General features: G+C 41.6%; 1 non-coding gene across 1 annotated transcript; it reads right to left on the reverse strand.

The window, feature by feature from the left end:
• Window positions 1–19,587: 19,587 nt before the first annotated feature.
• LOC136462018 (small nucleolar RNA R71) lies at window positions 19,588–19,696 on the reverse strand. The gene has a single exon (XR_010760546.1). It is a non-coding gene; the product is annotated as a small nucleolar RNA R71 (small nucleolar RNA).
• Between the last annotated feature and the right edge of the window lie 4,202 nt (window positions 19,697–23,898).

The raw sequence follows: 23,898 nt of genomic DNA on the forward strand, positions 1-23,898 counted from the left end.
TGGCGTAAGCCCAAGGGCAGGTTAGTGTCCTAAGCCTCCTGGCAGATTGGTTGTATCTTTGAGGGTGCGGTGCTGGTCTTACCCACGATTGTACTTGAGTTATACCAAAGGTGACCTAATGCGACCCTAATGGGGGAAGTATGGGTGTGTGTTAGGAATAATTCCCCAGCTGGATAGGAATCGATTTGAATCGCCGTCTCTCCTGGATAGTGAGAACTTGACAGGAGTACGCTTCATCATAGTAATTAATGGAAATGCTGGTTATGAGATTATGAAAGAACTCAACTGGATATGATTATTATTGTGTTGACTTAATGGTACCAACATGTTGGGCATAGGATAGTTGCTAATTTAGTATGAGATAGAATTAATAACTGGTGGTTCACAATTTAAGAGATATTGGACAACTAATGCTTTTATGCAAATAATGTCTACCAACTCTACTTATAAAGCCTTGTATACTCCTTGGTGTCTTAGTATTTTAGTTGATGACAAGTAAGTCTAGCTAAGTACCTTCTCATACTTAGGGTTTTATTCCCATTGTTGTAGATAATGTTATGTACCACGGCTACTGTAAGCACTGCTTTGCTCCTATAGTGGATGAGGAATAGGACCATGGGTATGGTCATTCTATATATCATCTCACCCTTGTGCTTTTGGTTGGAGATGACTATGAAACTGGCTATGTATCTGAACTACTGTGATGTGATGTTAAACTACTTTGCTTTCGCTACTTTTAAACTTGGTTTGTAATAATTATGTGAACTCCGATTACTATTTGTGAACTATGATGTAACAAGTGACTGGTTATGTTGAATCATGTATGATCGTGGCTTGTATGTTGGTTGAATCAAGATCCCTCGTGATACTCAATGGACTACCGGATTTATATGGGCTCAAGTGTGATGGTTTAACTGCCTTGGTGGTTGCTATTGTACTTGTGCTCTTATAAATTAGACGGTTCTATGACAGTTGGCATTGGAGCAAGGTTCAACAGTAAACTTGTCATATGTGTATTTAAAAAGAAAGGTTTTATTCTATAAAAATCTAAAGTATGCCAGTGGTCATCTCCTTTATGCCCAGTTAAGGACTTTTAGGTGGCTATTTAAGTACTAACATGGGGGTTTTTACTTTCGTCGTCCAAACGACGTGCTATTGTATGGATGCCATTCACTTGAGTGGTAATGTATGGATCAAATGCCTCTACGCCAGGTAAGAAGGTAAGTTGATGAGTGACATGACTGCAAGAAGTGAGCATGCAGTTGAGGAGAGCTAGTTTTGATATGGCTGTATATGCATGCTTGCATGTGTGTATGGTGCGTATTTAATTGTGGGTAATAAATTTTCATCGGGTAGCTTTGATATGGAAGTATATGTATGGGTATACATATATGGAAGTATTTAGTTGCAACCTAGAGCCCAAATTTACATTTTTGTATATATATTTGTTGGGTTGGGCTGAAATGAAACTTTTTGCAGGTACATTAACAACGAAACATGTAGCTCAGTTTAGCTATGTATATTGAGAGAACATGTGTATGCCACCGTGTATGTTGCTAGAATATTTAAATTTTCCTAAATTTTTCCTAAGATTCGTGAGGATGTACGGAACGAGCGTACATCATGATACATTATTCCTTCATATCATTGCATTGTTCCCCCCTAGCATGATCTTATTGTTAAGTAACTCATTTCTATAATCGCGTTGTCTCACTCAATTGTAACCTTTTGCTATAGATGGCAACCCTAGGAACCCCTGTTGCTAGCGACACCTTTTTTGGCATTGTTTGGGACTCCCACCTTACTGTGGAGGGTACTGAACTCTATCGGGTATGCTGAACCGCCTCGCTACTTTTGGAGCGAAGTGGTAACTGAGGGACAACGGTGGTACGATGTGCGGGTCACTGTCGCCGCCCATGTGGACAACCCTCAGTGGCAAGGATGGAGTATCAAGTTAGATAGACAGACCCCTTGGGAAGGTGCCCAAGTGTCCGCTTTTGAAGTTCTCAGTGAAATCTATTAGGAATTCGGTGATGAGCTTGTCAATGGGCATTGTTGGATCTTTCCCTCGAGTGGATGCATCATAGACCACTTGGACCTAGCTAGGTGGTAATGTTTTGGTAAGAGACAGGGATGAGGGAGCAGGAAATAGTAATGCTACAATGAGTGCCATGTATGCAGTCATGAAGATGTTTTACTCTCGCCAAGATAGCTACATCAGCTATATGCAAGAGCTCCAAAGAGCACAGGCTGCACAGCGTAGGATGTGAGGACGTGTGCACAGGCACCGAAGGGCAATTAGAGAAGCTTAGAATGAGATAGGTAATCTTATAATAGCCTTAGAAGCTCGTTGGGGGTAGTTTGTCTGTGCTGTTGCAGAAAGAGATGCAGCTAGGGCTGAATTACAGGATGTCCGTGCTAAGAGGGACGATGTCATTCGTCTTGCTGAAACTAGGGAGGTAGCTAGGATCAAGACTGTGTTTCAGGCTGCTAGGCAAGGCAATGGAGTTGATCGTAGAGAGCAGGAACTCATACACTAGATTGAGGAGCTTTAGTTGGATGTTCATCGTCTCAACAACATGGTGAACCCAATTCTTCCTCTAGCTCCAGCAGTGGAAGAAGATCCTAATGTGTTGATTGCTGAGGATGATGGCATGGAGGTGGATGCTGAGGAGGAGCCTGAAGAAGAAGAGGTTGAGCCTTTTGAGGATGACCACGGATGATGGTGTGTCCGACATCGATAGCGACCACCCCAAGGAGTAGCTTAGCTATAATAGCTAGCTAGATGTAGTAGCTCTTTATCTTCAATCCTCATGTAATGAACTCATAATATAGGTCTCGATTTCATGATGTACCCCTTATGATTTTAATGGAACTATGCATGTACTACATGTGGTGATGGTACTTTTTAATGAATTTCCAGTTGTTTTTGGCATAAAAAAATTGGCATGTATGGAACGCATTGCGAGTATGATAAGTGATCCATTTGGTGATGTTATGTTGTGGAAATGAATTATTGTGCCTCTGTGTTGTATGAATTTACGATTCTCTCCAGTAATTACAGTATGGCTTGATTATACAATTCCTCTGCAATCTCTTGACATCATCCAATAATCACTTGTTGTTGCAATTTTGCAGATGACTCGCACTAGCAGAGGGGCTAGTACCAGTCAGAATGGCGAGGATGATCTCCCACCACCACCGCACCCCACTCCAGCAGAGATGATGGCCCAACTCATGGAGACCCAACATTCCATGGGAGAAGTGTTGCGCAGTCTCAGCGCAGAATGCTGGCCATGGACAAGAAAGGGACCAGCACCAAGGACCTAAACCTAACCAGTTCAGCACTTTCAAGGACTTCCTTGACACCAAGCCTCCTATTTTTAAGGAAGCAGAAGAGCCATTGTAGGCAGATGAATGGCTGAATACAATCGAGCAGAAGTTTTGTCTCATAAGGCTCACCGAGCACCTAAAGATAGAATATGCATCGCACCAGCTATAGGGACCTACAGGCATTTGGTGGAGTCATCATCAAGAACCAATTTAAGGCTTCATTTAGGGGACATTATATTCCCCCAGATCTTATGAGCATGAAACATACAGAGTTTATGAGGCTTACCCAGGGTACAAAAAGTCTCACTGAGTACTTGCATGCCTTCAACAACCTCTCTAGGTATGCGCTTGAGTTTATTAATACCGATGCTAAGAAGATTGCTAGCTTCAAGGACTAGGTCCAAAGTTGATGAAGACTCTGGCAAATAACAAGAGTGTGACCTACAATGAATTTGTGAGTGATGCACTCACACAAGAGAATCATAATAATATTTATACTAGCATCCAAGAGCCGCAAGAGGGCCTTTGAAGCAGGTGCATCTCAGCAGAGAGCTCTAGTGGTGGCAAGAACTCAATACCACCCACCTGCTCCAAAATACCAACCACCTCAGAAGAAGGGCCAGCCAAGCCAAGCAAATAAAGGATATCATCGGGCATACTCCATTGCTCTACCATCTAAGGGTGGTGCAGGACAAGGTAACTCAAAGACACTGACTAACAATCAACCCTATTTCAATTACAACAAGACTAGTCATTGGGCGAGGGAGTGCTCTTACCCCAAGAAGAACAATCAGAGGCCAGTAGGTGCAAATGCACGACTGGGATATGTGCATTACACCACCATGGAAGAGATTCCCTCTGGTGAGGTTGTCACAGCTGGTATGTTTCTTGTGAATCATCATCCTACAGTCATTCTATTAAATTCTAGAGCTTCAAATTCATTCCTGAGTCCAACATTTGCATCCAAGTATGATTAGAAAATATTTGTAGTAGATAAAGGTGGTTATTGTATAAGTGCTACCAGGAGTAACATTTCCACTAATCAGATAGTTAAAGATGTACGTATCCAAATAAATGAACGAGAGTATGCTGCAAATTTAGTGATATTACCAGGATTGGGTATAGATGTGATTGGTATGAATTGGATGTAGAACCATGGTGTCCTTATCGATACGTCGACTAGAACCATTATGTTGAGAGACCCCAAGAATAATGATGCTTTTCTAGTACCCCTTCCTAATGAGTTTGATCTCCAAAATGTGGCCAATGCTATCCATCCTATGGTCCTTGCTGATATTCCTGTAGTATGTGAGTTTCTGGATGTCTTTCCTGATAAATTGTCGGGGTTACCACCGGACAGAGAGATAGAGTTCAAGATAGAATTGTTACCGAGTACCGCATCCATTTCCCAAAGACCGTATAGAATGCCACCTAATGAGTTAGCAGAATTGAAGATCCAATTGCAAGAACTTTTAGAAAAGGGTCTCATTCACCCTAGTTCGTCACCATGGGGTTGTCCAGCCATATTCGTGAAAAAGATAGGACAAGTCTTTGTGGATGTGTGTGGACTATCGACCACTCAATGCTATTACTATCAAGAACAAATATCCTTTGCCTCGTATTGATATATTATTTGATCAATTGGCAAAAGCAAAAGTGTTCTCTAAGATTGATTTGAGGTCAGGTTATCACTAAATCAAGATTAGGCCGGAAGACGTACCTAAGACGGCTTTTTCCACTAGGTATGGCCTTTATGAGTATTTAGTCATGTCCTTTGGATTGACCAATGCTCCTGCCTATTTCATGTATTTGATGAACTCGGTGTTCATGCCCAAACTTGACAAGTTTGTGGTTGTGTTCATCGATGATATCTTGATTTATTCAGAGACGGCAGAAGAGCATGAGGAGCACTTGAGAGTGGTGTTGTCGAGACTATGAGAGCATAAGTTGTATGCAAAGTTTAGTAAATGTGAGTTTTGGTTGAAGAAGGTACCTTACCTATGTTACGTATTATCTAAAGATGGAATTTCTATAGACCCATCCAAGGTGCAAGAAGTGATGGATTGGAAAGCTCCCACCTTAGTGTATGAAGTTCAAAGTTTTCTTGGTTTAGCAGGATACTATCATCGGTTTATCCCAGATTTCTCCAAGATATCCAAGCCTATGATGAGACTACTTTAGAAGGATGAAAAGTTTATATGGACACTATAGTGTGAAGCAGCTTTTCACACTTTGCGGATTTTGCTAACTACTGCTCCTGTTTTAGCATAGCCTGACATTGAGAAATCATTTGATGTATTTTATGATGCCTTAGGTACCGGTTTAGGGTGTGTTTTATTGCAGGAAGTCTGAGTCATTGCTTATGCCTCATGCCAATTGAGAAAGCATGAAGTCAATTATCCAACTCATGATTTTGAGCTAGCAGTGGTTGTCCATGCTCTCAAAATTTAGAGACATTACCTGCTTGGTAATGTTTGTCACATCTACACTAATCACAAGAGCCTTAAGTACATTTTCACTCAACCTGAGTTGAACATGAGGCAGCGCAGATAGTTAGAGTCGATCAAGGATTACATCCTAGAAGTGCATTATCATCCAGGAAAGGCCAATGTGGTTGCCGATGCCTTAAGCCAGAAGTATCATTGTAATTCTTTGTTGGAAGATGGTTTCAACTTATTGCATCCAGCAGTCCTTCACAATATCATTGTTAGTTGCTCTCTCGAGCCAAAAATCATTGAGCTCCAAAAGACTGATGTTGGTATATTCCATATCAAAAGAAAGATGAAAAAAGAAGAAAGTAAGCATTTTCGATTGGAGGAGAATGGCGTTCTATGGTTTAAAGATCGACTTGTAGTGCCGAAAGATAGGGAGTTGAGAAACCAAATTCTAGAGGAAGCTCATTCTTCCAAGCTATCCATTCACCCGGGTAGCAGTAAGATGTACCAAGACTTGAAAACTCGATTTTGGTGGACAAAAAATGAAGAAAGAAATTGCGGCATACGTTGCTAGATGTGATAACTATTGTTGAGTTAAGGCCATTCATATGAAACCAGCAGGATTACTTCAGCCACTGTCTATTCCAAGTTGGAAATGGGAGGACATTAGTTTGGATTTTATTGTCGGACTTCAAAACACCCATAAGGGTCATGATTCTATTTGGGTAATTGTTGACTATCTCACTAAGTCTGCACATTTTATTCCTGTCAATGTCAAGTATCGACCTCATCAATATGCAAAGTTATACATTGAACAAATTGTAAGATTGCATGGAGTACCCAAGAGTATTATATCAGATCGAGGGCCCTAGTTTGTTAATCATTTTTGGGGACACCTGCACAAGTACTTAGGTACCACATTGATTTGCAACTCTGCTTATCACCCCTAGACAGTAGGTCAAACTGAGCAGGTTGAATCAAATCTTGGAAGATATGTTCAGAGCATGTGTGATTTCTTCCAAGGGTTCATGGGAGGATTGGTTACTATTGGCTGAATTCTCCTACAATAATAGCTATCAAGAGAGCATTAAGATGGCTCCATTTGAAGCTTTATATGGTCGCAAGTGTAGGACCCCTCTAAATTGGATTGAGCCTGGTGAAAGAAGATATTATGGAATTGACTTTTACAAGGAAGCTGAAGAACGAGTTCAAATCATTCAACAACATATAGAAGCTGCCCAATCAATACAAAAGAGTTACGCAGATAAAAGGAGAAGTCCTATTATGTTCCAAATTAGAGATTATGTGTATCTAAAGGTGTCCCCAATGAAGAAAGTACAGAGGTTTGGAGTGAGAAGAAAACTTGCTACTAGGTATATCAGACCATATCAGATCATTGCACAAAAAGGGCCAGTAGCTTACAAACTCTAGTTACCTCTGGAAATGAAAGCTATATTAAATGTTTTCCTTGTCTCCTAACTCAAGAAATGTCTTCGTGTGCCCAAAGAAGCTATTGAACCTACTAGTGTCAAGATTCAGTCGGATTTGACCTATGAAGAAAGACCTATTCGAGTGCTTGAAGAAATGGAAAGAGTGACCCATAGCAAAGTCATTAAGTTCTACAAGGTGATTTGGAATAATCATAGTGAGCAAGATGCTACGTGGGAGCGTGAGGACTATCTTCATGAGGTTTATCTAGGTTTCTACGAGGAATGGTAGGTCATACAAATCTTGGGATGAGATTTCTTTAAGGGGGAAGGGCTATAACACCCTAGGTGTTAAGCATGCATTTAGCATTTGCATTGCATGAGCACAACCATCATTGATCATTCATGAGCATGAGCACATCAAATATTATCTCTATGTTAGCTTATATTACATGTGTTGTCACTAAATTGCCTTACATATGCTAGGGTTTACATGTAAACAATGTATAAAATGTTTGTGGAGCCCTAGGAGTACCTTAAACATGTTTAGACTATCACATGGAACAACTTTGGTATTCATGACTAAGTCTAGTTTGGTCTCTAAGTCATATTTATAGTGTAACTCATCATTTTCATGTTGTATGTTTGACCTAAGTTGAACTATAGCATAGAGTGTTTACATGGTAGTGCACCCTTAAGAAAAGTTGTAGCACTTGTTTAGAGCAACAACTTTTATTTTTGGGTCAAGGTCTAATTCAGTGCCTAACATGGTCATTTAGATCTCACAAGAATCAACAATGTACTGTTTTTGGAACTTAGGATTTTTTCTGTCAAATTGAGTTTACAGTTTCGTTGTGCCTGACTTTGTGATGATGCAACTTGCTAACCTTTGTGAATTAGACCTAGATCACTTAAGGAAAGTTGGAGCTGGTATGTAGATCTACAACTTTTATTAATAGAGTTTTTGCTAACTCGTCGTGGTTTAGGACTTTGGAGGAGTTGAATTGGCACTGTCAGACGAACAAACAGTGCTCTAATGACCAACTCGGCCTGGCCATTATGGCCGACCCGAGGGCTAGAGCTTGGCCACCGCATGGCCGTCGCTAGCCGACATTGGACCCCATCATAGTAGGGTGGCATGTGGTTAAGGTGACACCACACTGCTCATTCCCTAATCGCGTTCGCACTCTCTCCCTCTCTGTTGCTCTCTCTCATGCGCACAGCTAGGAGCACCGAGCTTGCCACACCACTACATTGCTCCACCATCGCCTTGCTCCCTCACCACTGCACCATTGCTGCCTCCTATTAGGCCGTCAGCTGTGCCGTCTTCCTCTCTACCTCCTCGACATAGTAGCAATGCCAGGCAGGCCATGGTGAGGGTGAATTCTCCGTTCTTGTCCTCGCCGGAATCACGACTTCCATGGCCGCCTTCACGGCGAGCTCGCCGCTGCTCGACTCACTTGCCCCTTCTTCCATCTTCTTTGTGTTAGCGCTAGATAAGGGTGTGGCCTAGCTTCTGGTGTGACCCTATGGCAAACCGTAGCTTCGACAGCATTGAACACGACGGCCAGCGCCGCTGCACCACCACGCATGTGGATGGACCCCGTCAGTGTTTCCCACCTAGCCTCGGTAGCCTCGGTAGGTTCACGTAGTCATCGCAGAGCCTGTGCGCTTCTCGTCGGGCCTTGTCGTGGCCAGTAGCAACCGGCACACCTCCACACAGCACTGCCATGCCGCCATGGCCGGTGATGAGCCTCACCGGTGTGTCTACGCTTCCACCACCGGTACTAGTCGACGCGGGTGAATGAGTGGAGCACTTTGGTGGGGTCGGTTTCGCCGAAAAGCTCACCATCGGTGAGCTAGCGCCTGGTCAACCACCGTGCCCTATTTTGGTTCACTGACAAGTGGGGTCCGCTGACCCAGTGGGTCCCATGCGTCAGCGACTACAGTTAGGGTTTTGTTTATTGCTTTTCTAGATTTTTGTGCTAACTTTGGAAAATCATATCTAGAGCTAGGAGTGTCCAATTTTGGTGAACAAAATTTTGTTGGATTCCTCATGAAGTGTAGTATTTTATAAAAATATGAAATTCACTGTTTATGGTATTTTTCATGGTGAATAAAATGTAGCTAGATAAGTGCTTTTTGAATATTTACAATCTTGTAAAATGGATAACTTGAGCTAGGAAAGGGATAAAATTGTGATTCCAATTTTGATGGTCTTGTATTGACATGATCTAGCTAAGACAAATAAGAAACTTGCAGTAAACTTGATTGGAGTAGGGTCCTTCTATTTATCTATTAATAAATGGTGTTTTCTGAGGAAAATTATAGGGATAAAAATAAGTAACATATTGCCATGCAAATTTTTGTACAGTATTATGGCACTAGGATGAAGCTAAGAAAAGTATAAAATCTGTTATTTGACACTTTTCTATAGGGTTAACTATTTTCACTAAAATAAACCTTGCTAGCTTGTCATTTTTGTAGAGGATGTTATACATGTTCAAATTGTATGAAAGTTTTACAGTAGTCTATTGGGGGCACTTGGAAGACACTATAATTTTCTAAGAAGTTATTGTGCACATTTGTTATATGTTTGTTATTTCACCTAATTATCTAATTAAATGAATAAAGGAATTTAAAGAAATAAATTGGGCTTGACCATTATGTTTTCTTGAGTGTATTTGATATTCCTGAACTATTGGTATACTTGGTGATGTCTAATTTTGAATGCTTATATGCAGTAAAAATATTATTGCTCTAAAACTCAATTTAAAGGTGTTTCCGGATAGATTTTGTTGTTGGGTATTTTTCATAGTCAAAATGAAGTTTACTGTAGAAATGGTTAATAACAAAGTTGTAGAGAACTTCTTTATCTATCTTGTGTCCAAATTTCAGGGCAATAGGCCGAATGGTATATGATTTATGTCTGTTTAAATTTGGTCTCCCGAAATGCTTGTTCTCTGGAATTTCTGGACAGAGCTGGATAGATTGCCTATTTTGGTTAGGATAGAGTTTCAATTTGCTTTTGGTGATCAAATAAGAGTTGTAGGCAATGTTATAAGCTTTCCAGAAAGTCCAAGATCACATTATTTGGATAAGCAGAACTACAGTTATGATGTAAACTTGTAACTGCTATGTGTAGCTCTAAAATTATCTTGTGAAGAATATTGGAAGTGGATAGAGAAGAGATATGCACCTACTCAGTAAACAAGGAGTTAGCATTGTTATCATTGTGTAACTTAACATCATTATCACAGCATGTACATTCTCATGTCACATCATCCATGATCCTTCTTATGCATTCATGGAACTTAGTTATGCATATGCATGCAATAGGTGCAGCCGAAGAGATCATGTTGGTGGAACTCGATGCTGATCCGCAAGAGGAGAACTAAGAAGTGCAGCACTAGGAGATTCCCTGGAGAAGGAGAGCCTGAAGCTGATCATCTTCCCGAGTGTCTAGATCACCAACCTGCCACTTTTGTGAAAGGCAAGCCCCAGAGCATTATAAGTCTCCCTATTTTATTAATGTCACCTAAGTTACTTGTATTGATGCAATACGTGATAGGAGTTGTTATGAAACACTTGCTGCATATTACCTTTCCTTATCCAGAAATATCTACCATGAATCCTATTAGGTCCAGGAACGCTCCTTATGCTTAGCTATGCTTAGACCGGTAGAAGTCGGGTGATTTCCTATCACCTGCAAGCCATAGGCGATAACTTGATCACGGTTGACTATATTGTGCTATCGTGGAACATAACCTGGTGTGGTTGATTAATTGGAGATAGGGCAGAGTCTTATGTTCTGGTAATCATAGTGATTCCATCTGTGTCATTTCAGGACCGGTTATTAGAGGTCATCTTGTCATGTTGAACGTATGCCTCTCACATAGTTGGTCGGATAAGTCATTCCGACCGTGAAGTTGAGTAGCTCAACTCAGGTTGGAGACATGAGCAGTTAAAGTGCAAACCCTAGGAGGCAAGTAAGGATGTGCAAAGAGCCAATGGCATAAACCCAAGGGTAGGTTAGAGTCCCAAGCCTCTTGGCAGATTGGTTGTATCTTTGAGGGTGCGGCGCTAGTCTTAACCGCGATTGAACTTGAGTTGTACCAAAGGTGACCTAATGCGACCCCGACGGGGGAAGTATGGGTGTGTGTTAGGAATAATTCCCCAGCTGGGTAGGAATCGATTCGAATGGCCGTCTCTCCTAGATAGTGAGAACTTGATAGGAGTACGCTTCATCGTAGTAATTAATGGAAATGCTGGTTATGTGATTATGAAAGAACTCAACTGGATATGGTTATTATTGTGTTGACTTAATGGTACCAACATGTTGGGCATATGATAGTTGCTAATTTAGTATGAGATAGGATTAATAACTAGTGGTTCACAATTTAAGAGATATTGGACAACTAATGTTTTTATGCAAATAATGTCTACCAGCGCTACTTATAAAGCCTTGCATACTCCTTGGTGTCTTAGTATTTTAGTTGATGATGGGTAAGTCTAGCTGAGTATCTTCTCATACTTAGGTTTTTATTCCCATTGTTGCAGATAATGTTATGTACCACTACTACTGCAAGCACTGCTTTGCTCCTGCAGTGGATGAGGAATAGGACCATGGGCATGGTCATTCTATATATCATCTCACCCTTGTGCTTTTGGTTGGAGATGACTATAAAACTGACCATGTATCTAAACTATTGTGATGTTGATGTTAAACTACTTTGCTTCTGCTACTTTTAAACTTGGTTTGTAATAATTATGTGAACTCTGATTTCTATTTGTGAACTGTGATGTAACATGTGACTGGTTATGTTGAATCATGTATGATCTTGGCTTGTATGTTGATTGAATCGAGATCCTTCATGATACTCGATGGACTACCAAATTTATATGGGCTCAAGTGTGATGGTTTGACTGCCTTGGCGGTTGCTATTGTACTTGTGCTCTTATAAATTGGACGGTTCTATGACAGTTTCCTTCGTCTAAAAGCTCTGTCTAAATGTTCATGGCCTTGTTTTGATAGTTTTTAGTGTTGTCAGCCCTGGAGGAGTAGTTGGCCGCTCTTCAAGAGGCAGCCCCTGATCGCCGTCAATGACATGAACACAGGGGGTGTCCTACTTGAGGATCGTCTGCTTGCCCATGCTAGCTTGGGTTAGGACGGTGGCCCTTAGTGGGGTGCACCATGGGGCTACCTTAGCCTTGGCCATAGTGCAGGCTTTGTTCTAGCCACGATCTCTACCGACTTGAACCTGGCTTTCCAGTTGACACCAGTGAGGAGGAAAAGGAGGAGCTCACTGGCGACTTTACCACTGCCATGGAGGCCATCGTGGCAGGCCATGCATGCGGGCGACATCATTCTCACTGCCTTCTTTGAGCCGTAGATTGTATCTAGGGTCATTCCAATCTTAATGAAAAGCTAGTCTGTTAGTTTAATTCAAAGAGCAACTTTCTTTCACAGTGTTTGCTTGTTGTGCTTCAATGTAAATGTTAATCATTCGGCACATTGTGTATTACTCTTTTTGGAATGCACACATGAGAAAGTCCAATGCTATGCGATTGTAATGCACTGGACAATATCTATTACTCTTTTCTGAATGCGCATGCAAGATTTGATTGTGCACGAAAGAAAGTCCCCTACTCTATGATTGTAACGCGTTGGACAATAGATTTCATGTCTAGGTGACTCCTCGACTTGCAATGGGGTTGTTTGACCCTGTAGTTCTCTCAAGAGGAACGACTCGAGTTGCAACAAGGTAGTCATACTAGATACATGTCTCTCATATCGCACTTAGATGTTAGGTTCAATTTACAGTGGCAACATAGTGATAAAAATGGTTCAACATGTACAACTTATTACAGAACAATAGACATTGTGTTGTAAGCAAGACTTCAATTATTACATCAAGAATTGTTTTAAATCCAAATTTCGATGCCTACGTGGCAACATAGTGATAAAAAGGGTTCAACATGTACAACTTATTACAGAACCATAAAATAGACATTGTGTCATAAGTGAGACTTCAATTATTACATCAAGAATCATTCTAAATCCAAATTTCGATGCCTCCGTTCCCTCACCTTCTACCACATCCCTCCCTTCGACTGTCAAGCTATCACCAATCTCTTGTACATCCCTTCCTCGGTAGGGATTCAAGGTGACTACGCATCCGAAGGATGTGGTGATGACGACGAAGTAGGCATCAAAGTTGTGACAGGTGCTATTGAGGTCGAACTCGCCTGGTGAGTGCATCTCGCCTAATGAGTTTGCTAAAATGTCATTGTCTGAAATCTGATGTCTCATCATGCTCAGTGAGGTGGTTACCTAGATGAATGGTGGACTCTCCGATCTGCTGAACTAAAGTAGTAGTGTTAGACCCTAGGGTTGACTCAGCTCTATTAGGGGTAGGATTAGTAGGCTCGGTGGTCGCATCAAGCTCCATGATTGTTGGGGAAGCCCTAGGAGGCTCTGTATGTGCCCCTATGGTGTCGCATGCAGTATCTAGGCCCCTCAACCTGATTGGGCGGAGAAGGTCGATCAGCTGCCTCATGAGCTAAAGTTGAACTCTACTTATGTTCAACTGTAGTAATACTAGCATTAGCAGGTTTAGGTATCTCGGTCATTAGGAGAAGCCCCGAGAGGCTCTGTATGTGTCCCCATGGCAGCTTGCACCTTGACCTATGGGGGCAAAGAAGGTGGATCATCTGCCTCTTCAGAATCTAAAGCTGGCTCAGGTATCTCAAGCATTGGAGAAGCCTTGTGAGGCTCTGTATGTGCCTCCATGGTGACTTGCACCTCGACCTGAGGGGGTGGAGAAGGTGGATCACCGGCCTTATCAGGACCTAAAGTTGAACTCTGCTTATGTAGCATCATCACAATTGGTAAATCTGTGTGGACAATTGTATTATCAGGATTAGTCAGATAACCAGCAGTGGGGTTGACTTGACTACCACATTGCAACTGAAGTGTCTAAAAGTCAGGGGATTTGACCCTTGTTGCACTGTACAGTTGAATAAAGCAACCGGTGAACACATTGCACATTAGGTTGATTTTTTAGCCTTGTTGGTTGATGACCTCACAAAAAGTAGATGATTACTGACTCATCTGCTCTTTGAGAAGGACCACACTCTCCGCTTACTTATCAATACTTGCTTTCAAATGTCTCTTTTGTCATTCCATACACTTGTCTTGTCATTCCATACGCTTCTGGTTTTCTTCCAGGCCAACAACTAGCCTAGCAAGTATCTGTCCAAGCTTCGACGATTGCTAAACAAACACTGGAGGCGGTGCCTGCTCGGCTAACGTCTCTATAGTAGGTGGAACATCATCCATCTCTTTGTCGGCCACACCACCAGAGGACGACCCTCCTTCATCATGGTTGTCTAACATAGGGTCACGGTAGTCGCTATCATCGGAGTCTGAATCTTGCATTCATACATTCAAGATTCCTCTAATCCCAGACTGGTGCTCTGCCTACTCTAGGGATGCATCCACCGTTTCATGTCTTTCACTATCCTGTATGGGTAACAGCTCTTGAATGGACCTAAGGACACGCTGTCCATGACGACGATCATCCGGACTTGCTGGCATGTAGGTCATAACCTCACATGTCGACTCGTTGTACAACGGCCTATCTTTTCAGAGTTAGTCATGCATAGCAGATAGCTGATGATGTGAGGGTAGATGTGCTTCCATCTAGCATTGATAGCATTAGCTATCACATCCTTGATCTTAAACAGGAAAAAGTGTAAGAAGTCAAACTGCTTGCCTCTCCATATTGATAGTAGTAGCGACTACTGCAAGCTGGTCAATGACTCCCTATTGACACCACAAGGAAGGACTATCTTCCTTAGAGCCATGTGTAGAACGTACGCCTTTGGACACAGTCTGTTTGGTGTACGCAAGGAGCCATCGGTGAAGGGCTCCATGAAGAGTGGCTGAATCTCCTAGTCTATAGGAAAAGTACCTCTAGCCCTACTACGACACGGAGGCAAAGTATCTCCATAGACTATCTCATGGAGCTTCCTATATGAAGTGTTAACCCTGAGGAGTTCTTGTAGGTGGTCATAGGACATTCGCTCTAGCCAACCATGGAGCATAAAATCAATGTGGTCTTGCTTCAAATGAATCCACACTATTGCATAGAACTGACACACCCAACTTATCACAATTCGATCAACCTCACTGAAAAGGTGAAGGAAGCCTAGGAACCACTCAAAGAGGGGCCGGATGGGTATACCAGCTGGTCTCTCAAGCTCATCCCAACCAAGTATCCTTTGGTCTACTAGTGCCATCCCTCTAGCATGGTAGCTCCTGAAGAAACTCTCCTGAGTCATAGTTTAGAACTATGATTTTGTGCCAGTCTCTTTGAGTAGTGGAAACCAGAACTCAATACTGTAGAACCTGATGCTCCGTATCTTCTTTGAACTACAATACCAAAAGTCATAGAACTAAACCACCTCTTTCTTTCTCTCAATATTACTGCTCCTCATAGAACCATTAGCAGACATCAAACCTCCTAGACTGCTCCTCATACGACCATTGGCAGACATCAAATTACCTCCTCAACAGCTCCTCGTAGCAACAATTGTGGCACACATCAAATTACCTCCTCGACTGCTCCTTGTACCACCAATTGTGGCACACATCAAACCTCCATGAGTGCAAGTGCACGTGCCCCCATGAGTACCTATAGATTTGATCTAGGAAGGTGCCAAACGACTGGTCTAGTTTTTGGAGTGGAACTCGGTCATTTGCTGTAGTTGTTCCTCAGTGAGCTCCTCCTCCCTAAGTTCCATTTCAACACTCTCCTCATGCTGCTTCTGTCGGCGGGCCATTCGATTCCACCTGCAAGAATTCCTAGACTCTAGGGCTAGCATAGCTTTGGTTGCTACTTCCTCTACTTCTCGGATACTGTCTTCCTTCCTCTACCTCTTCCTGGGCTATGGTGGTGCTTGTTCCTCTGCTTCTAGGACACATGAGCCTTCCTATAGCTCTTTCTAGGTTGTGGTGGTGCCTGTTCCTCTGCTTCTTGGAGAATGGTTGCCTATCTCAGTCTCTTTCTATGATGTGGTAGTTCTAGCTGCTTTGATTTAACTCACACCATCTACAACAATCAGAAAAAATTACACATGCATTTCATCAAACACCATAAATTCATGAAGAAAAAAGAGAGGAGATCGCAGACAACCTCATCGTGCCGAGGTGAGAAGGTAATCTCAACTAGCTTGCTCACTGGAGGAGTGGCGCATTGACAGACGGTGGCATGGTAGAATTGCCATGGCACGGTAGATCCCCGCAACATGAAAGGATCTAGGCAAGAGGTATCAGTGTCTAGGAAGAGGGGGTGGGTAAAGGGGGAGGGGGGAGGCGGCATAGGGTGGGTGGCACCAGAGGGGGCGAATGGCAGCAGAAACGATGCGCAGATGAGTAACAAATGGGTACTGATTAGAGAATGCCTTTAGTAGTAGACTGTCCCATGTGCTGCATAAACGCTATCAAGAGTCTCCGTCCACCGAAACTTGGGGGACCACCAAAACTTAGGGGATTAATATTAGTGATCCGAACGGTTAATACACATTAGTGTATTACTCCTGTATAGATCATCACCATTCATCATATAAAATTCAGTCTCTGCTCATCAGATGCCAGACGGGGCAGCAATATGCCCGTGTGAAAATTTGATTTTAGGAGAAAATGAAATCCTTGCACCCAGCAGTGCCGCCAACACGAACAAAAAATTAGATCTCTCTCTCTCTTTTGCCCTCCTCATAGAAAATTGGTTTACCGCGCCATCGATTTCAGACAAGGGTATTTGTGGTATTGTTATGGCCACATCAAAGCTCAAGGAGTCATCGTCTCTGCCTCCATCTCCATTCTCCAGCCAAACCAACCGCATCGTCTCTCCTCCCGCTCTGAAGCCTAGCCTCCTCTACCACCCTAGTCTGAACCCTAGCTAGGCACATCGGCACAGCAGCTTGACTCCCTCTTCACTCTCCAGCCGCACCCTCTCTCATACCTTTTCAAACCCTAGCTAGAGACAGATCTAGATCTAGATCCGATCCCCTTCATCAACAGTAGGTCCACTAACAGCGGAAGGACCACCGTCAGCGGCGATACATGCCAGATCTATACCCCTATTGATGGTAGTTAACAACCATTATAAACCATCAATAAAACATGCATAAGGGCACAATTGAGATCACCAACAAGGGTCTAGGGGTTTAAACTAATAAATTCTATGAGTTTTGGTGAATCTATGATTTCTACAGGGTTTATCTAGAAAACTATCAAGGTGGACCTACATGTTAGATTTAATTGTGCTTATCCACCATGAAATAGGCACTAGAAGGTTCTAGAGGATACCAGAGGACACCACGTTGAGGTAGAGAGTGAGTGGCTTACCACGGCCAGCACCTATAGGCCTGCTCGGCCCCTGGGCCCCCCTATCAGCCTCTGCGTTGCAATGTCAGGTTCTCCACCGCCTCCTAGGTTGCATCTACGCCATTCCTTAAGTCATTTTGATCCAAGGGCTCACGTTGGATCCTCCGGCCTATATATATCAGCCCCTGCCCCCCTGAAGGCATCAAGTCATTTGAGAAGACATAAACCCTAATCATCCTTAGAGCTCCACCATATTCTAGCGCATAGCTAGTTAGGCTAGGTCTAGAGGGAGGCAAGTAGGCTTCACTTGGATTCCTGATCGTGTCAAGAGCATGGTTCGGTATAATCTTTCTACCCCTTCTCTCTTTTGTATCTCCATTATTTTTATATGCTTGCAACAATTATTATGACAATATTAGTATTCATCTTATTCATGTTCTTTGTTATAATGTTCATCGTCAACATTGATTATATACCTAGTATAGTTGGATTATCATCATATTCGTGCATATATTCGTATAGCGCTCCCCCTAAGGATCCATGGGTGGGTGGTCGACATGGTGTAAGCGTGGTGCTTATACAGTGATTTACCTATAGATACACCCTCTATTCTTGGTCATGTGGTAGATCAGTGGACGTGACACTCCCATTGAGTCCTTTGTAGTCCACTCCCCAATGTAGGTAGCACGTAGGATCTAGTTACGAAGGGGTACAAGCTTTGTTCTTAATTTCCCTTAGTAATATCCCTTATGTGTAGATATGAAGATGATCTCAGCAATGACTATTAGGTATAATTGCACTAATCAATGTATGCTTTGACTTATAATTAAGAATGACTTAGGAATTATTCCTCTAATATTCTACCTGACCATGCTAATGCCATAGAAAGGAGTACTCTAAGTGATTTATCATTATCATTGTTCAATACTTATCACATATATATCTTATCCTATGACTTACCCTTGTTTTGAGTAGAATATTGGTTATGGTTTACTTTTCCATCAATAGTATAATTTATCAATACTTGTCCATGCTAGACCTTCCCTATGGTAAAAATATAAATAACGATACCTAGAATACTCTTGGGTGAAGTGCTACAATGGTATAATTATCTATGTGCTTATAGATTCCTTTTTATTCATATCTATATATTCCTCCTAGTCACATAAATTAATAAAGAACTATTTAGTATTATTCTAGTAGTAATACTAGGTAGTACCAACAAGTATCTCTAGAAACATCACTAGGGATGACAACCTAGTAAAGTAATGTTAGGAGATATAGTTTTATAATAGGTGGCTATTAAAACAAGTGACAAGTTAATAAATACCAACAAGCATTTCTGGTGTCATTGCTGGGGAAGGTAGCTAGACAAAGGAAGTATTGATAAACTTATACTTATTGATGTGATCAAGATAAACCATATACCCCTGCTCAAGTAGGATTACCCTTGTTTTGTCAACTTTCATATCTTATACAGGGTAATGTATGACCGGTTTTGACCTTCCGACAAACTACATTGACTAATCCAAAAGCTTTACTTAAGAGAACTAGAGCTAAACTCAAAAAAGTTCTAGCTTTAGAGTTGGAAGACAACCATATAAGGTAAAGCATAACACCAGAAATTGAAGCCATGACTGACAGGACTCTTCATGAATTCTTTGCTCCAACCACTGCCAACATTCGGACTGGACCCATAGTCAATGTGGGAGATAATGGATTCGAGCTCAAGCTAGGCTCTCATCAACATGTTGCAAGCGAGCCAATTTTGTGGAAAGGCACATAAAGATGCGAGTGCACATCTCCAACACTTTCTAGAGATCTGTAGCCCTTTCACCATTAAGGGAGTAACCAAGGATGCCATACTACTTCGCCTGTTCCCATTTTCACTTTTGGGGAAGGCTGAAGCAGTGGTTCTACACCAACAAAGATAGAAACACTATATGGGATAATTGCTCCACTGCCTTCCTAGCAAAGTTCTTTCCCATGGGTAAGAACAATGCTCTGCGTGGGAGAATTTTAAATTTTTAGCAGCAACATGATGAATCTATCCCTGAGGCATGGGGATGCTTTCAAGACTATATATCAGAATGTCCTCATCATGGGATGGAGAATTGGCTACTCATGTAGATGTTCTACCATGGGTTGACCAATAGTACCCGTGAGACCATAGATGCTGCTCCTAGAGGTGCATTCTTGTCACTTACACTTCCAGCTATGACCACTCTTGTGGAGAAGATGGCCTCTAAGACTGGAATGAAGAATGTGTTCAAACCCGCAAGAGAGGTGGAGGTATGCATCAACTCAAGGAGGTAGACATGCTATCTACCAAGATGGACCTACTGATGAAGAAGCTCAAAGATCGAGCTAATGAAAATCAAGAAGTCATGCACATTCATGATTCCCGCATGACGTTTGAAGTATGTGGCAACATTGGGCATTCAGGGAACAACTGTCCTAAACCCAAGAGGATGTGAACTTTGTCAACAACAACTACTATCATCCTCAACAGAATCAAGGATGGAACCAGCAACAGAGGCTGAACTACCAAAGTAACTACCAAGCTAACCCTCAAGGTAACAATTATAATAATTTCAATCAACCACCCTTGAGAGAATTAATTGCTGGCCAATCCAAACTTATGGAGGGATTATCTAGAAAGGTAGCTACCAATGATAAATTTCTAGAAAATATAAGTAACAGAATGGATAACTTTGCTTCTACCATTAGGAACCAGCATAGCTTTAATAAAATGATAGAATCACAAATAGCTCAGCTGGCGGCTACTGTTTCTCCATCCGACAAAGGTAAGATTTTGGGGCAGCCGAAAGATTTAGAAACTGCAAATCTTGTCGATATTCACAATGCAGCTTTCTACTACATGCAACCATCAGAGGGAAGGTGGATAGATTACACCCTACCCGACAAGAAAGGTGATCCAGGGAGACCTATCATCCCTATCACCATTGGACCTCACATCTTCCAGGAAGCTGTCTATGACTTTGGAGCTAGTGTCAACATCATGCCTAAGGTAATCTATGAGAAAATTTTAGGAGATCCTTTGTTATACACAAATATGCGTTTGTAGCTTGCAGATCGGTCACTCTGCTACCCCAAGGGAGTCCTTGAAGATGCCATTGTCCAAGTAGGACAATCATATGTTCCCAGTAGACTTTGTAGTTTTGGAAATAGGTGGAGATCAAAGGGCACCCATCATCCTAGGCCGACCTTTCTTGAGCATTGCAAAAGCCATAATCTACACTAATAGTGCCAAGATCTGTTTCACAATCAAGGATAAAAAATATAAGTTCTCTTTCAAGGACCACATCTTGCAATCTCCTAGTCATCCACAAAAGGACATACCTACCTGAAGAGACGACAGTGACCAAGAAGAAGAACAACCAAAGAAGGAGGAAGAATAAGACTAGTCAGCCACAAGAAAAATGGTCCACATGATCAACACACTCCGATCTGAGTACGACCGCCTTCTCGCTTCACCATTCCTTGCTGAGAAGGATGATCCTAGAGTATCGACGATTCGAGTGTACCATTGGAAAAATAATCTTCCACAAGACCTTTTGCGACATTGGATTGGGCGTTAATGTAATGTCCAAGGTAACATATGAATATTTATTCGGTAATGAACCTTTGTTCCTTGACATATATGTAGTTACAGATGGTGGACCAATCAATCTGATTCCTTGAGGGAATAGCAAGGGATGTTATGGTAAGAATACAATATCACTATGCCCCTATTGATTTCATGGTCCTAGACATGGGAGAAGAAGAAGATGATACACCCATCATCCTTGGAAGACCGTTCCTCAACACCACCAATGCGATCATCTATGTTGGATCTGGACAAGTCCACGATCAATTCCCTAGAGAAAAGGTACGCTGTTATTTTAATAGTTATAATACTTATGAACTAGTTAAAGAAGAGCCACTCTAGGAGGAGACGTCGATCATCCCAACGTCAAAGGAACCAACCCTGATGGAATAAATGGTAAGATGAAGAACCTGAAGCGCCTATGAAAGATGAACCTACTCCTGCCTAAGACAAGTCCATAGTCCAGGCAGGATGTGGAAAGAAGAGGTGACATCATCATCGGAATCACCATCACAAGAAGTGCAGTCATCTAAGTCTCCACCGCTGAGACCGGAATGATGCACTCAAGGAATGAAGGACTTCTCCCTAGTCAAATCCTGTCTAGAGGACTTAAAAATCTGAACCCTCACCATGAGGTAACAACAGTAGTTATCCATATTTACTTTCTAGCACTGCATAAATTATTTTTCACTTTAGCATATTTACTTTTCTGTATTTACCTTGCACTAATAAAAGAAAAATAAAAAGTTTCATTACTACATATAAAATCTTAAAGCCCCATGTGAATAAATCTACGGTGTGTAAACACCTACGGAAGTATTCACTGTGGTGGCATAAAAATAAAAATACTAAGCATGCATATTTTTTCTTCTGCATTGTAAAAATAAAATATTAAATGGACATCATGCTAAAATTCTACCAAAAGAAAATCTATCTAAACCCACAAGGACAACAAATCTTTGAATGGTTGACCGCTAACCCCTTATCCTAATCTATGCCACAAGTTTTGGTGTTCTTGTTGGAGTATTTTGCAGGATGACACATAAGATCAAGAGCAAGCTTACATGGCTGTCCTCATCCACCCAAAGTACATCTTCCTAAATCGCTGCTGTACTAGCTACACATAAGGAACCTAACTTCTAGATGAATGAGAAAGACATCAGCTGGCAAACCCGCTTAGAGAAGGATCACTCAACATTCAACAATCGACCACAACAACATTCAGCTTGGGGGAGGAGCATCTCCTGTGTATCTAGCTAAGTATTTCTTTCCATTAGTTTTACTATTTTTTGAGTTTGCTTTATGCTAGATATAATAAAACAAAAATATGTATAACAAACTAAAACAAAATAAAAATTTATCTTAGCTAGTTATATATATTAATAAGGTATGATCTTAAATTTTGAAAACAAAATAAAAAAGCATGCGTCCAGTTTTCTATTTTTAAGAGCTAAATAAAAAAAATGGACTCTAAGGATAATATCTTGCTATGGAAATGATGAATATGTCAGCACAAAATTTCGTCCCATGCCGAGGGCACACGAGCAAGCCGGAAGGGTCCACTCGATGGAGCTGGAGATCCATCTAGCTTCAGCGCAGGGGTGGTCGATCCTGCGCACTCCTCCCGAGATGTGCCAGTCAATTTGACCCTACAATTGACAAGGAGAGAAAGTTTATTAGTAATTTAGGACAGAACGTGCCGGTGTTGCCAGACTGTCCCGAATGTGCGGCTCTGAGAGCCGATATGAAAGGAGATCGACTAAATAGTCGATTCCAGCATATTCATAAGAATAAATCAGTTAAAGCTCGTGGGGTTGTGTAAGAAGAATCGGTTATTATTTAGGATGAATATTATTATTTAGACAAATATTGGTCAATGGCAATAACATGTCAACAGTAATTAGTTTATGCTAAGCTAATGACTACGAGTAATCGAACCTCTTTTTATGTAAAAGAAATAGCTCATCATCATTCTACCATTTAATAAAGATAAATCTAATGAACATATTAGAACTCATCTATCGCTATGACCAGTGGGGCATGAGGCAGAATCATGCAGGCCATAGAAACAACAATAGACTCGATGACCCTAACTTATTACTAATATCAGTGGGTATGAGGCAGAATCATGCAGGCCATAATACAATAATAAGATCATGGGGCTAACACATCTTTCAACCTATCCCTACTTCAATGATCTTGTGATGTGAACTATTCATGAAAGCACTCGATATTGGCTAAAACAGACGATTCAGGCATAGCGCACAGTTAATGTCATGCCCTCTTAGGAACAAATCTACCAAATAACGATCCCACTCCATGGTGCTAACAGTGGGGTGTGAGGCAGAATCACACAGGCCATGATAACAGGCCATGGAAAGGTTTTCGCTAGCCGATAGATCTACTCAAGACAAAACATGCCTTAACCCCACACAATGCATGATCAAGATTGATCTAAAACTGCCGATAAAACATAACTCATCATTTAAAGTGTAGATTAGATCAGTTTAGATTAACAAACGATGGGTTAAACAAGATATAGGGCCAATCTAGATCAATCCCAACCGAGCGAAGTGATATTGCTATAATTAAATAAATAATGGAAGTAATAAGCAATATCGGTAACTTAATAAATCTATCCAAAGGAATGCCACCCTTAGATAGAGCCAATAACTTGACCTTAATCTAGTTTGAGCAGTG

The sequence above is a fragment of the Miscanthus floridulus genome, chromosome 6, assembly GCF_019320115.1.
Source record: "Miscanthus floridulus cultivar M001 chromosome 6, ASM1932011v1, whole genome shotgun sequence".
In the NCBI taxonomy this organism is placed as follows: Eukaryota; Viridiplantae; Streptophyta; class Magnoliopsida; order Poales; family Poaceae; genus Miscanthus; species Miscanthus floridulus.